Source organism: Delphinus delphis, chromosome 3 (genome assembly GCF_949987515.2).
Source record: "Delphinus delphis chromosome 3, mDelDel1.2, whole genome shotgun sequence".
Classification (NCBI taxonomy): Eukaryota; Metazoa; Chordata; class Mammalia; order Artiodactyla; family Delphinidae; genus Delphinus; species Delphinus delphis.
The window spans coordinates 20,415,764-20,431,845 of record NC_082685.1 but is presented as its reverse complement, the minus strand read 5'-3'; the positions used below and the strand labels follow the sequence as shown (position 1 = coordinate 20,431,845).

The following is a 16,082-nucleotide window of genomic DNA, read 5'->3' as shown; positions in this document are numbered from 1 at the left end:
TGTGTGTGTGGAGTTTTCTACATATAGTATAATGTCATCTGTGAATGGAGATAATTTTACTTTTTTTTTTTCTGGCTGCTCCACGCAGCTTGTGGGATCTTAGTTCCCCAACCAGGGATTGAACCTGGGCCCCAGAAGTAAAAGTCCTGAGTCCTAACCACTGGACCGCCAGGGAATTCCTGATGATGAGTGATCTTTTTTTTTTTTTTTTTTGTGGTACGCGGGCCTCTCACTGCTGTGGCCTCTCCCGTTGTGGAGTACAGGCTCCGGACGTGCAGGCTCAGCGGCCATGGCTCATGGGCCCAGCCGCTCTGCAGCATGTGGGATCCTCCCGGACCGGGGCACGAACCTGCGTCCCCTGCATCAACAGGCGGACTCTCAACCACTGCGCCACCAGGGAAGCCCCGATGAGTGATATTTGATGTTACTACTACAACCAGCTGAAAGCTTGGATGATGATTAGCATTGTTTAGCAATGACATATTTTAAAATTAAGTTGTGTACAATTTTTTTTAGACATAATGCTATTGCATACTTAATAGACTACAGGATAGTATAAACATAACTTTTATATGTACCAAGAAACCAAAAAATTTGTGTGACTCCATTTATTGTGACATTTGCTTTATTGTGGTGGTCTGGAACCAAACTTGCTTTATCTCCAGTTCTGCCTGTATATGTTGAGAACTTTTGCATTAATGTTCATAAGGGATATTGGTCTGTAGTTTTCTTTTCTTGTAGTATCTGTGCCTGGCTTTGATATAAAGGCAGTCTTGGCTTTATATTGTCATTCTATGCGTTAAGAAGTAATCCCTCTTCTTCACTTTTTTGGTTTTAGTTCTTCTTTAAATGTTTGATAGAATTTTTCAGTAGAAGTTTTCAGTGAAGCCATCTGGCCTATCATCTTTATTTGTCAGGAGATTTTTGATTACTGATTCAATCTCTTCATTAGTTATGAGTCTATTCAGATTTTCTATTTCTTTGTAATTCTGTCTTGGTAGATCTTTGGTTTCTAAGATTTCATCTAGGTTATCTAGTTGTTGGTACAACTATTCATAGCATTCTCATAATTCTTTTGTTGATTATCAAGAGCAATGTCCCCATTTTCATTTCATTTCTTGTTATTACTGAATAATATTTCATTATATGGCAGTATCACAGTTCATTTACCCATTTGCCTATTAAAGTACATCTTATGTTCCTCCAAATTTGGGGCTATTATGAATAAAGCTGCTATAAACATCTATGTGTAAATTTCTGCGTGGACATAAGTTTTCAACTTATTTCAGTAAACAACAAGGAGCGTCATTGCTGAATGAAATGGTAAGAATACATTTAGTGTCTGTAAGATACTGCAAACTGTCTTCCAGTTAAATCACTTTAGGTAGATATAAAAACCATGGTTTTCCACCCTTTTTGGGTACTGTGACATTTGTTTATTAACTTTATTATATATATAACGTTCAATAGAAGAAAGTTTTCACTTTCTGCATTTCTTTTCTAACTACCATAATTATTCATCATGATTGTTCTTGAAAATATTTTTCTTATGGAGGAGAGGGGTGTTAAAATATTATCTATTCCAGGTGTGAAATATGCTAGGTTCCTCACTGAAGGAATGAGATCTCCTTCAACTGCCTTCAAATATGTGTTCAAAAGTCATTTCCTCGTTCTGAGGCGCACCCTATTTAGAAATTACTTTCTCACAAATTTAGATAATATTCATGGTTTATATAAAAGTCAAGAATGTTAATAAAATATTCCAGGAAACATTTTAAAGAATCCAAGACTTAATTTTTTTAAAATTGCTTTCTCATACCCCTGCCAACCCTCTAGCACTCTTGTTGCCCTTACTCTGGTCTACTTTTTATTTTTCAATCTTTCTTATCGCTTCCAAGCTCTCATACAATGTATTTATTTTTTATGCTCATTGTCTATTTGTACTACTGGAAGGTAAACCCATGAGGACAGGGATTTTTGTTTGGTTCCATGATCCTTCCCAAGTGCCCAGAAGTGTCTGGCACATGATATATGCCCCATAAATATTTGTTAAAAGAATGACTTCATGACTCTCCCTGGGTGGATTGCACAGTGGTTGCAACCTAAGGATATGGCCTGACAGACCTTTCAGAGTGAAGTGTCAAACAGCTCCATTATTCCATTGTTGGTTGGTCCTCCACCCTCTTTCCCTGATCTTTGAGGAGTCAGATTCTGTTTGGCGAACTGTCTTCTTGGAATGTGCTGGAGGTGGCTTTACCTATCAGATCTCTTTTGTGGATCACCTTGATTTTTCCTATCCCACTGTCAGCCTGCACATCGTACACATGTAGGATTCTCAGTTTCCGATAGAATGGGACAGCCTGTCTACCAGTCAGCCATTTGGAGCTTACTGGAATAGCAGGAGGCCACAGCTATGCAGGGCTCACGGAAGGAATTCCTCCTTCAGGACTTGTCAGACCACAAGGGACCTTTTGGATCTCAAGACATCAACTCCTTTTGGAGCTTGGCATTAGGTCCTCCATCTCAGGAAGGAGACTCAAAACAAGGCCTGGCCCAAAGCCAGTCCCCTCTCCCATACTTCAGTTCTGCTCCCAGGATGGGGAACAATATCATTCTTCCTTCCTCCTACAGCATTTACATCAAAGTGTTCACCTTCCTGGGACCCTTGCTTGCCTTCACATCAACTTGGCCCCTAGCAAGGGAGGACACCCAATTAAGCAAATGAAAGTTCCCTTCTTCAGATTGATCCCACTTGTTTTCAGAGTGAACTGTGTGTCATGCTATGTTAAGACAGCTCATGTGTCCAATTGCTGATGTCCACTTAGTGACACTGCTATGCCTAAGATGTTACAACTTCAGTCCAAGTAAAATGGATCAGCTCTACAGCACAGGGATTGGTGGCTGCAAATTTTCTCTGGCACCTTTTGCATAGTAGTGTGGGTTTCTTCCATGGACTTGGGCTGGCTTGATCTCAGGATGGGTTTTCAGGGTACACTTGATATTGTGAAATAAAATTCATATTTTATGGCAAGACAAGAAAAATTTAAATATAAAAATTTTATCTGCCCTTTGGCCTACTCTGTGCATTGTGTATCTGCATTATACATCAACCAAAGCTTCCCCATTGGCAGAAATACCTGCTCAACAATGAAGAACAATATTCTCCTAGCATCAACAAGACAATTCCTTAAAGATGACATTCCTTCCTGATCTTGTAAGGGGCCACGATGATGCTTTGATCTGGACTGTGTAAACTGTCATTTAATGTACAGCCCTCTGTCTCAAAAAACTTATATAATTCTGCCTTGACTTCTAACAGGAGGAACAGTTCTCAGAGCTTTCTGAGATGTTTTTCCTGGATTATAATCGTCAATTTAGCTTGAATTAAATTTTCCATTTTTTTCTTAGATTGACTGATTAATTTTTTTGTTGACAATATGACCTGATGAGGTTAAAACCCCAGGTGTGGTACTGTTCCTCCTTTCTGCCTTCATATGTATTGCTTTCTAAGATGGGACTGTGTGTGTGTGTGTGTGTGTGTGTGTGTGTGTGTGTGTGTGTGTGTGCGTGTGGTGTTTGTTCCCCTACCAGTGAAGAAAACCTTATTTTCTTTAGTAATGTACCTCATAAGGAAGCTCGCCTTGCCAAGGAAGCGTTCATTTTCTTGCAGATGACAAAACTGTCTCCCTGGAGGAAAGAATATTCTTCCTGGCAACATAATATTGCCCTTTAGGAAGCCATAGCCCTAGAACCATCACATAAGGAGTGTTTGACACTTCCTGGGCCTGGCTCATCTATAGAACTGGCTTCACCAGGGATCTTAGGTCTCCCATGAAGTTACTTCTAGCTCCCACTTGATTTTCTTTGATTTAAAAAGATCATTCAGATGATAGAGTGTCTGTGTGTTTCCAGTTTGTCCCATTGCAAAAGAATGCCATTTATTCATTCAGTAGGCCTTTGTTTGCACTCCCTCCATGTCACAGCTCAGCTTGGTGATGGGTAAACATTTAGAAGAAAAAGATACTGTTCTTGGCTGAGGAGCTCCTGATCTAGAAAAGGGAGCACAGAGTGACAAGCCATTGAGTGCAATGTGATAGGGGCTCACATTAGGGACGCACGGTGGTGTGGGAGCCCAGAGGATCTGGGAAGGTTTTATAAGGGAGAGAACTTTGAGGTGAGCCTTCAAGGGTGTGTAGGATTTTGTTATGCTGGGGGCGGGGGGGCGCGTGGCGGGATAACTCTGCAGTCAGAGGGAATCACCAGTGAAAAGTTCAAAGTGTGAAAGGGTATTTGATGTTCCTTGAATAATACAGTGAGAAACCCCATGAGATTTGAGTGTGGAGATGAGAGTGGCTTTGAATGAGAGGTGTGTACTTTCTTCTATTGTTTATGGTGAGCAGCTGAGGGCTGTGAGTCTAGCTGGCAGGTAGAATGAGAGTACGGGCCCAATCTGTATTGGGAGGTGTTGTGGTAGAATTGATCCTGGCCCAGTTTCTTGCTGCCATTTCACCAGGGAATGCAAACTCAACATCCAGGGGCTTGGGCTCTTATTCTTTTTGAGCTCCAATCTCCCCATCAACTGAGACAGGCACTTATATTTGAAAGTTAACAGTGATGTCTGTTTGCTTACTTGCATAGCATTTTGCAAAGAAACAGCAACTACCATCTGCCAGGTGACCTTTGTTTTTTAAAGAAGATGTTGGGGGTAGGAGTTTAGTAATTTATTTATTTATTTTTGCTGTGTTGGGTCTTTTTTTCTGTGCGAGGGCTTTCTCTAGTTGTGGCAAGCGGGGGCCAGTCTTCATTGTGTTGCGTGGGCCTCTCACAATCGTGGCCTCTCGTTGCGGAGCACAGGCTCCAGATGTGCAGGCTCAGTAGTTGTGGCTCACAGGCCTAGTTGCTCCGCAGCATGTGGGATCCTCCCAGACCAGGGCTCGAACCCATGTCCCCTGCATTAGCAGGCAGATTCTCAACCACTGCGCCACCAGGGAAACGCAGGTGACTTTTTTTTTCAGTTAGAATTTTGGGGCAAAAAAATATGCATGGAATATCTGCATATGTGTATGTAAAAAATCAAACAATCTTTATTCTGAAATATAACATACATAGAGAAAATGTATATTTACAGTTGAAAGAGGAAATAATAAAGTGAATAGCTGCATACTCATCTCTCAGGCTGGGAAACAGACTGTTACCAGAACCATAACTAATCTATTTGTCCCTCCCCCACAAACCACTCAATGTCCCTAACCTCCCCCAGATAACCACTAGCCTCACTTATGTATGTTTTCTTTGCTTTTCTTTGTGGTTTTACTTCTATGTATGTACTCCTAAAGAATGCACTGTATAGCTTTGAAAACCTGAGTAGTAACCCATCTGTGTAAGGAAAGGGCAGTATGGCCACTGTTAAATGAAGCTCCAGAGGTTACACTGAACAGAGATTCTGAGGCATACCTCAGAACTTCCCTCTCAGGGAAGGTGGTGGGGAAGATCGTGAGTGAGTCTTGGAGGGTCTCATCACAGTTGGGAAATCCCACAGGGTTCCGGAGTTTCCAGGTGCTGCACATCTGGCAGCATTATGATAGGAGGAAGGGGCTATTTCTATGTGGTGGGCTGAGCGTTCTCAGCTGATGCAGGCAGCAGGGCATGGAACAGAGCAGGAACTTTTCCTGTATAACCAAGTACAGATGAAAATCAGGACCAGGCTCAGTAGGCCGTGTGTATTCCGGTTATAAAGACGGTGCAATGAAAGTCAGCACCAAGAGATTCTCCTTCAACGTTCTCCTGGGGATTTTCATCACTTCTTTCCATGTTGGGTCTTCTGGTTCTTCTAACCCATCTCTTCCCCTTTCTTGTTTATCTCTTTTGTTTTTGTGGAGAACATCACAGTAACCTTTCAAGAAAAGATGCTTGGGAGGTCAATTTTTAGACTTTGAATGCCTGAAAATATCCTTATTCAACCTTCCCCCTTGACTGCTGGTTTGTCTTGGATATGAAATTCTAGGATGGAAATAATTTTCTTTCAATATTTTGAAATGATTACTCCTTTGTCTTCTTCCCTCCAGAGTTGTTGTTGATAAATCTAAAGCCATTGTGATTCTTGATGTTTTTGTGTATGACTTGGTTTTTTCCTCTTTTCAAGTTTTTGGAATCTTCTATTTGTCCCCAGTGTTCTGGAATTTCACAGTAACTTTCCTTGGTGTGGGTCTGTAGGTTTTTGAAGCTTTCTTCCAACCTTCAAGTCAAGATCTTCAGTTCTGGCAACATTTCTAAAATTATTATTATTTTTTGTGGTTGTTGATTATCTTCTCCCCTCCATTTTCTCATTTAGGTGGTTGAGCTCCTGGAGAGTTTCTCTCATTTTTCTCATCTTTTCCAGCCCTTTTTTTTTTGCCCTCCTTATTGAGAGAGTTTCTCAAATTATCTTCCAACTTTTACATTGCATATTTTCCATTTATGCTTTCAGATTTTGAATTTCCGAGACCTTTTTTTCTTTTTCTGAATCTTCATTCCTTCCTTCCTTTCCCCCTCCATCCCTCTCTCCCTCTTTTCCTTCTATCCTCCTTTCTTTTTTAAAAAATAGCATTGTTGGTCTTCCCTGGTGCCGCAGTGGTTGAGAGTCTGCCGGCCGATGCATGGGACACGGGTTCGTACCCTGGTCCGGGAAGATCCCACATGCCGCGGAGCGCCTGGGCCCGTGAGCCATGGCCGCTGAGCCTGCGCGTCCGAAGCCTGTGCTCCGCAACGGGAGAGGTCACAACAGTGAGAGGCCCGCGTACCGCCAAAAACAAGAAAAAAAAATAGCATTGTTATTGTTTTAAGGATATTTATTTTTTTTAAGCATGACATTTAAAAATTTTTATTTAGTTAGTTATTTTTGGCTGTATTGGGTCTTCATTGCTGTGCATGGGCTTTCTCTAGTTGCGGTGAGCCGGGGCCACTCTTCGTTGCAGTGCGAGGGCTTCTCATTGCGGTGGCTTCTCTTGTTGCGGAGCACGGGCTCTAGACGTGCGGGTTTCAACAGTTGTGGCTCGCGGGCTCTAGAGTGCAGGCTCAGTAATTGTGGCGCACGGGCTCAGGTGCCCCCTGGCATGTGGGATCCTCCCAGACGAGGGCTTGAACCCATGTCCCCTGCATTGGTAGGGGGATTCTTAACCACTGCGCCACCAGGGAAGTCCCAAGAATATTTAATTTTTTAAAGATTTCAATGATAGTTTTTTAAAATCTTAATTAAAAATTTACATACAGTAGTATTCACTATTTTTGGTGTATAATTTGAAGAGTTTTAACCCATGTATAAAATATTCTCCCTGCATAGTGTCTATTTCCTCCAGGTTGCTTCTTTTCTCTTTTGTTTAAATGTGTTCGACATTTTTCTCAGATGTCTAGCAATTCCTGGCTCCCTGCTCATGATTAAGAATGGGGCCTAAGATACTAACTGGGGACTTTTTGAAAACATGGTGGGCCTTGTCAACTGGGAGCTTCACAGTGGGTAATGATGTGGGCCAATTGTTTGGGGTCAGATTCCCCAGTGAGGAGCCCTCCAGACTCTTGCATTCAGCATTTAGTATGTTTTTGGTATTTCCACCCTGTCTTATTCCTTTAAATATATTTTTATTACTTACTAGCTAATGACAGTATCTAGTTACTATTCTGCTGGGAAAGATGAGAAAATCAACATATTTATACTATCTTCCACCATTTCTGCCTCTCCTTTACTGACTTTACTGAAGATGGTTTCTTTGATTATTTCGAAGTCTATTTCCTGGAACCAAAGTCACTGCAGTCATTTTTGGCTCAGTTGTACATGTGAATGTATTCAGTGCTCACTACTGACTTTGTTGCTGTTGTTGCTAGTTTTTCTGTTCATTTTGGCTGAAAATTGTCTTCTAGGACAGTGATTTTCCAACTTTTATGTTCTTAAGGTTCACCTGGAGATCTTAAGACTCTGGTTCAGTAGGTCTGGGACGGGGTCTGAAAGTCTGAGTGTCTGACTGACATCTCCCAGGTGAGGCTGATGCTGCAGATCACACTGCAAGTGGCAAGATTCTAACAGGCTCTTCATGAGTTCTGAAACTTTGAAAACATCTCTCTGATGCCTTGATACTTGTGTGAAATTTGGGCATGACATTTTTGGTCACATTTTTTTCCTCAATGACTTTGCAGACATTGCTGCACTATCTGCTGATGGTGAAAGTTTTTTGGAGATTCTGAAGGTAGCTTGATCTACCCCTTGCAGGTGGCTTGATTTTTGTGTGCTTGTTTCTTTTTGGCCTGGAAGCCACAAGATTGTTGCTTTGCTTTATCTTTGAAATTCAGTGTCTTTGCAGGTGATGTCTCAGTGCTGACTGATGGGTGAGCATCTTTTCTGGGATGTGGTGTGATGCTCTTTTAAATCCGTGGACTCAAAGTTTCTTCTGTTTTGCAAGAGTTACCTGAATCTTTTTGTTTTATTTTCATCTAAATCATTTTTTTAAAAATTGAGATATAGGACTTCCCTGGTGGCACAGTGGTTAAGAACCTGCCTGCCAGTGCAGGGGACACGAGTTCGAGCCCTGATCCGGGAAGATCCCACATGCCATGGAGCAACTAAGCCCGTGTACCACAACTACTGAGCCTGTGCTCTAGATTCCACAAGCCACAACTACTGAACCCACATACCACAACTACTGAAGCCTGCGCACCTGGAGCCCGTGCTCCGCAATAACAGAAGCCACCGCAATGAGAAACCCACACACCTCAACAAAGAGTAACCCCCGCTCATGGCAACTAGAGAAAGCCCATGGACAGCAACGAAGACCCAACGCAACCAAAAAATAAATAAACTTAAATTTAAAAAAATTGAGATATAATTCGCACACTATTTTAGTATATTTATCCTTTTAAAGTATACAATTCAATGGTTTTAAAGTATAGTCACAAAATTGTAAAATCATCACTACTACCTAATTCCACAACATTTTCAACACCCCAGAAAAAACCCCATTCTCCTTATTGGTCACTCCCCATTCCCTCCACCCCCACCACTGGCAAGCACTAATCTACTTCTGTCTCTGTGGATTTGCCTATTCTGCACATTTCACATAATTGGGATCATATAAGATGTGACCTTTCATGTCTGGCTTCTATAGTCTGCATAATGTTTTCAAGGTTCATCCATGTTGTAGCATATATCAGAATTTCATTCCTTTTTATGGCTGAACAGTGTTCTGTTGTATGGATAGATCACATTTTGTTTACCTGTTTATCAGCTGATGGACAAGGGTTCCTGCCACTATCTGAATCATTTTTGAATATTTCTTTTTTTCTCTTGCTTATCTTCTTCAGAGATTCCAACTATTTGTCTAGTGGGATCTCTTTTGTTCTATGTCTGCCATTTTTCTCTAATCTTTTTTTCTGATTTGCTCGTTTTCAATTCATCTTTCTTAATATTTTCTATCCTTTTCTCTCTGTCCCTGATTGTTATCCGTAATACCTCATCCCCTCTTCATGGCTTCATATGTGGCCTTTATTTCAGGGATAGTCAAATTCTCCTCTCTCTCTTTTTCCTGAGCTCTGGTAGAAAAAAAATGTTTTCATTTCTTTCTGCTGTCCTATCATTGCTTCACCAAGCACCTGCGATTCAGCTTTGAGACCTTGCATGATGGAGGTGATAGTTTTAGTATACTCTATGAGTTCTTGGGGGCGTATCTTTGCTTATGATGCTCATCTTTTCTATGACAAAATCTTTTGGAGAGATGTTCTTCACTTGTTGATTTTTCCTCTTTCTTTTTTTCCTGCAGTATAGATTCTTTGCCTATTAATTTTGTGGTTGAATTCTTCTTGGATGAGCTGTTTTCACAAGGATGGTGTGGGGAGGAGCCAGGGTATTTGCATTATTTCATGGAGAAGCCTCATAAGACAGGTGTGTGTGATTGAGGCTGCTGATCTCTCCTCTGCTGAGCTAACCAAGAGCGGCAGCTGCTTCCCCTGGAGCCCCTCTCTACTCCCCATGTTAGCCAGGCAGCAGTTTGCCAGGTCCTGCATGTAACCGCTTATCTCTCTGAGCACCTTATCTCCTTCCACTCTACTGTATCAAATGTTCTTGTTTTGTCCCAACCCCCACCCCGGTTCGGCCACCCACTTGCATGGGTCTGTCCTGCACTGGTCCTGCCTTGAAGGTCTCTGTGGATGGCCCAGTGTTCCCTGCCCCTGGCAGTTTTTCTCATTTTATTTCAGAGTTTGGAGTTAGAGGTTTTCCCTCATTTAATCAAAGACAGAGAGTTGCTGTTTCTCATTTTCTTTTCTTTTCTTTTTCTTTTTTAATGGATATGGGTGCCTTAAAAAATCTTTTTTAATTTAATTTTTAAAATTTTTACTATTTTCATTTTTGGCTGTGTTGGGTCTTCGTTGCTGTGCGCAGGCTTTCCCTAGTTGTGGTGAGAAGGGGCTACTCTTCCTTGCAGTGTGTGGGCTTCATTATTGCGGTGGCTTCTCTTGTTGTGGAGCATGGGCTCTAGGAGTGAGGGCTTTACAAATTGCAGCAGGCGGGCTCAGTAGTTGTGGCGTGTGGGCTCAGTAGTTGTGGCTTGCAGGTTCTAGAGTGCAGGCTCAGCAGTTGTGGCGCACAGGCTGAGTGGCTCCGAAGCATGTGGGATCTTCCCGGACCAGGGATCGAACCCGTGTCTTCTGCATTGGCAGGTGGATTCTTGACCACTGCACCACCAGGGAAGCACGTGTTTCTCATTTTCTTTGCTGCTTTTGATGGGTTTGGGAGAAGAGGCAGACAGGAAGTCATTAGGAATCCTTTCTCACATGTAATTCCAATAAAAAGAATGACGAAAAGCAAATTAAATACATGTAAATTTCTGAATTCCGTTAAAAATCTTTACAGGGATATCCCCCACCCACACACTCCAGTTTATGATAGTAAAAATAAACGAAATGCCCCAATGTCTCTAAAACCAAATTTCAACTGTATTATATAGTTCATGTTTTAAGTCAAACTATGCCAAACATTGCTTCTGAATTTGGAGAAAATTCAGCCATCTCCATAAAATGGTAGAAAACAGTTATCTTACAGAAAGGCAGAAATACTACTTGATATAAAGGAGCAATGGGTGTAAAACACTTGGCAAAGTGTTGCTCCCATTTGAAATCAACATTGGGTTTTTCTCTTTGCCTCATCTCCTTCCCAGTCACATTGGGGACCTGGCCAGGCTGGACCAGGTCCTGGGCAGATACTGTTTTGGAGGGAAATGGAGCTCTCCATCAGGATTGGGCCCTTAGGACAGTCACTGGGACAGCCATCTCCCACCTGGTGCTGTTTTTGGCACCAGCAGGTCTGTGTCTAATTGCCTGTGGCTTGGGCCTCTCTCTCTGGAGCACTGTGACCTGGAGGGGCCCAGAGCTCTTTGCAGGGCTGATAAGAGACTGGTAATACCTGAAGTCACAATCTCAGGGCTCTCAGCCTTGTGTTTTCCAGCTCAGCCTCTAAAGCCAGTTCTCCAGGCCATGTGGCCTCTGTCACCACTTTGCTTGGTGTTCTCCACCTATGCCCACCCCCTGAAACGGCTACTGGAGTCCTCACGGCAGCTTTTTCACAGTCTTCCCCCCAGCTTAACTGAAATCTGGCTTCCCTCCCCCGTTGACCCTCATCCTCCCTTGCCCTGAGCCTCTTGGTGCAGAGCTTGCATTGGAGGGTCCAAATGCTGCTGCCCCTCCCTGCAATTCTGCTCTGCTGTCCTTCTGAAATCCTGTTTGGGCTCATCACCCTCCCCCGCACCACTCACCACCACTTTGGGAGTTCTGGGGCTGTGGCTCTTAGCTTCTGCTCTATGCCTGGGAGATTTCCAGGGCCCACCCTGCTGTGAAGGGTTACCTCTGTGGCTCCCCTGGCTGCCCACAGCACACCGGTCACCCCCAATATGGCCCTGACTCCTGGGCATAGTTCTCTTTATGTGATTGTCTCTACAAGCCCCCTGGAAGCTCCTCTCCCAAGATAGAGTCTTAGTCATCTGTATCCCATTGTCAAAGTTAGGGGCAGCCTATTGACCAGCACAATCTGTTTTAAGAATAAACAAGACTGGAAGTTAGGAATGTAGAGAAAGAAGCACAGGCTCTGCTTCCCTCTGCTGTGGCTCAGCGTGCCCCTTCCCCAGGATAGAAGCTTTTCTCCATCTGGCAGCCTCAGGGGACACTTCCTTGCTCCTCCTTCCTCCCTCCATAGCCCTTAACTTCCAGGACAAGTCCTGGGGCCCTGCTTCCAGTTTTCCTTTCTGCTTAGGGAAGGAGACTGGAGGCCTGCGCGGCCTGTGGCCGGTAGTGGGCAGGCACCCTCCCAGCTGGCAGGGGATTGCTGCCTCCCCTCCGTGCCTGGCGCCGGTTTTGGAGGCTCAGGTGAGATTAAGTAAGGGTGCATTGGTGCTGAGCCCTGAGCCCTGCTCTGCAGCCTCCAGTGAAGGATTTGACTACTGACCCAAGTAGGGTACCTGCCATGCGGAGGAAGCCTCACGCGGACAGGAAGGGATGAGGCTCCTGAGGTGGTGAGGTGTCTTGCCTCTCCTTTGGTGAGAGGCTCTTGGGGGCCAATGAGGAGGGAGGCCAAGCAGGGGCATGGGAAGAGCTCGAGAGGGAGAGTTGGGAGCCCAGGTTGGGATCCCCTCTAGGCAGGTATTCATTGCTGCCTGCTGTCAGCTCTTCCAGTCCCAAGGTCACAGGTAGAGGGAGCAGATTGTCTGGGAACTTTCCTGGGACTAGAAAAGAGTGGGTGGTTAGTCAAAGAGTTGTGTTTCACCAGGTCTGATTCTTCCACCCATTTATCCCTGCAAATATACAGAAGTAAAGAAATACAACAATGAACTCACATGTACCCATTCTCTAGATTGAATAATTACCAAGATTGTGCTGTATTTACTTTGTTACTTTTTCTTTGCTGAAGTATTTTAAGGCAAAGCTCAGACATTTTGCCATGTCACTTCTAAATACTTTGTTATGCATCTTTCAAAAATATGACAGCTACTTTCATACCATAATGCCATTATCATACTTAACAAAATTAACAATGGTTCCTTGGTATAAACTAATATCAGTTCATAGTTGAATTTCTTTGGTGTAGTTTTACTACTGTTTGTCATGTAAGACCCAACATTTGGTTGTGATAGCTCTTAAGTCTGTTTTGATGGACAGCATTCTCCCTTTTATTCTGGGTCAATGACATGTTGCTGACACTGGTCATCCTGTATAATGGCTCTCAGACTCTCAATCTGTTTATCTGTATAGTAGATAGTGTTGCTGCCCTGCCAGATTCCCTTTACTGGCACACCCAACATTTTTTAAAAATTAATTAATTAATTAATTAATTTTTATTTATTTTTGGCTGTGTCGGGTCTTAGCTGGGGCGTGCGGGATCTTCGTTGAGGCATGTGGGATCTTCTGTTGCGGCGTACGGGCTCTTTGTTGTGGTGTGTGGGCGTCTCTCTAGTTGTGGCCTGCGGGTTTTCTCTCTCTAGTTGTGGCACACAGGTTCCAGAGCGCATGGGCTCTGTACTTTGCGGAACGTGGGCTCTAGGCTCTAGTTGAGGCGCACGAGCTCAGTAGTTGTGGCCCACAGGTTTAGTTGCCCCACAGCATGTGGGATCTTAATACTCCGAACAGAGATCAAACCCATGTCTCCTGCACTGTAAGGTGGATTCTTTACCACTGGACCACCAGAGAAGTCCCTGGCACACCCAACTTTTGTCTGCAGTGAATGTTGGCTGTAAGGGCTCACAGCTGCCCTCTACTCAGGGCAATTGCTTGTAGAAAGTTGCTCTTAGCCTACCCGAGCTCACTCTCTTCATGGCCCGCAGCCAGTGATTGACAGGGGTACTAAAGCCTAGCTTCCTTGAGCTGAGGAGGGACAATACTGTAGTGGTACCCATGCTCCAGAGCTTTCCAGGGGACTAGGCAGAGCCTAGACTTCAACTGAAAGCACTCATTGCCTCAGCTTCTTCCCCTGTCCTACTCTGCCTCCCTCAGTTCCTTGCAGGTTTCTTTTGAGAGCACTTGCATGAGAATCCTAGGATCAAACTGTGCTTCTAGGAGACCTAAGTCTATTTTCTTCCTCAGAGTGTCACTTAACTTTTACTTTGATTTCTTGAATACCTACAAATGGAAATGAACTCTGGAGGCCTAGTCAGAAGCAGGTTCAACTCTTTATAGCAAGATTACTTCATCATATTGTAAGCCATCTGGAGGCATGGGGGATCAATGAATTCAGTCTGATCTCTCTGTTGTGAAGTTCTCTATCAACCTCTCATCTAGACACTCCACCCATTGATTATTCCCTGATTCAGTTACTGCACTAAGGGTGGGAAGGAGGATATTTTTCTAATTCTTTTTCTAACATCATTTCTTCCACATTTATCACCTGGAATATTTCCATAGGGAAGAATTTTCCCCGATCAATGAAAGCGATTTGGTTGTCCTGCAATGCAATTTATTCAGGAAAGGTTAGTTTCTTTCCTGTTAATTGACAATGCTCAGTAAAGAGGTGATGCCCTTTACTTCCTGGTTCTGTTACCATTATTACTCATGTCATCGTTTATTTCAGTATCAAAATATATGTGTATAAAAATTGAGATAAAACTCATATAACATAAAATTCACCATTTTAACCTTTTAAAAGTGTACAATTCAGTGGTTTTTAGTATAATCACAATATTGTGCAACCATCATCACTATCTAATTCCAGAACATTTTATCACCCAAAAGGCAACCCCACCCATTAAGCAGTCACTCCTCATTACTCCCCAGCCCCAGCCCCTGGAAACCATTAATCTACTTCCTGTCTCTATGGCTTTGCCTATTCTAAACATTTCATATAAATGGAATCATACAATATGTGGCTTTTTGTGTCGGACTTCTGTCCCTTGGCTAAATGTTTTCAAGTTTCATCCGTGTTGTAACATGTATCGGTACTTCATTATTATTCATTCACTATTGACTGATATTCCACATTTGGTTTATCCATTAATTGGTTGATGGATATTTGGGTTGTTTCCATTTTTTGGCTATTAGGAATAATGCTACTATGAACATTGAGGTACAAGTTTTTGTGTGAACATATCTTTTAAAGTAGCTAGAGGTAGAATTGCTGGTCATATGGTAACTCTATGTTACCTTTTTTTTTTTTTTTTGGCTGCATCTTTGTTGCTGCATGCAGGCTTTCTCTAGTTGCGGTGAGTGGGGGCTACTCTTTGTTGTGGTGCACAGGCTTCTCATTGTGGTGGCTTCTCTTGTTTCGGAGCATAGGCTCTAGGTGTGCAGGCTTCAGTAGTTGCAGCATGTGGGCTCAGTAGTTGTGGTTCGCGGGTTCTAGAGCGCAGGCTCAGTAGTTGTGGCGCACAGGCTTAGTTGCTCCGCAGCATGTGGGATCTTCCCGGACCAGGGCTTGAACCTGTGTCCCCTGCATTGGCAAGCAGATTCTTAACCACTGCGCCACCAGGGAAGCCCTATGTTACCTTTTTAAGGAACTGCTAAACTGTTCTCCACAGCCTCTGTTCTGTTTACATTCCCACCAGCTATGTGTGAGGGTCCCAATTTCTCTACATCTTCATCAACACTTATTACTTACCATTTAAAAACTTATGTCCAGTGCTTCCCTGGTGGCGCAGTGGTTGGGAGTCCGCCTGCCGATGCAGGGGACGCGGGTTCGTGCCCCGGTCCAGGAAGATCCCACATGCCGCAGAGCGGCTAGGCCCGTGAGCCATGGCCACTGAGCCTGCGCATCCGGAGCCTGTGCTCCGCAACGGGAGAGGCCACAGCAGTGAGAGGCCTGCATACCGCAAAAAACAAAACAAACAAACAAACAAAAAATTATGTCCACTCTGGTGAGTGTCAAGTGGTATCTCATGTGGTTATGACTTGCATGTTCCTAATGCTAATAATGTTGATCATCTTTTCATGTGCTTATAGGCTATTATATATCTTTGGAGAAATTTCTACTTGAATCCTTTGCCCATTTTAATTTTTATTGGATTGTTTCTCCTTTTGTTGTGGAGTTGTAAGAATTCTTTATAAGTTCTATCCAGACTAGACTCTAGGCTTTCTGCTGTCTTGAT

The 16,082-nt window shown here is 43.3% G+C and overlaps 1 non-coding gene across 1 annotated transcript; it reads right to left on the bottom strand.

The window, feature by feature from the left end:
• Positions 1–103: 103 nt before the first annotated feature.
• TRNAK-UUU (transfer RNA lysine (anticodon UUU)) lies at positions 104–175 on the bottom strand. Its single transcript has one exon. It is a non-coding gene; the product is annotated as a tRNA-Lys (tRNA).
• Positions 176–16,082: the final 15,907 nt, after the last annotated feature.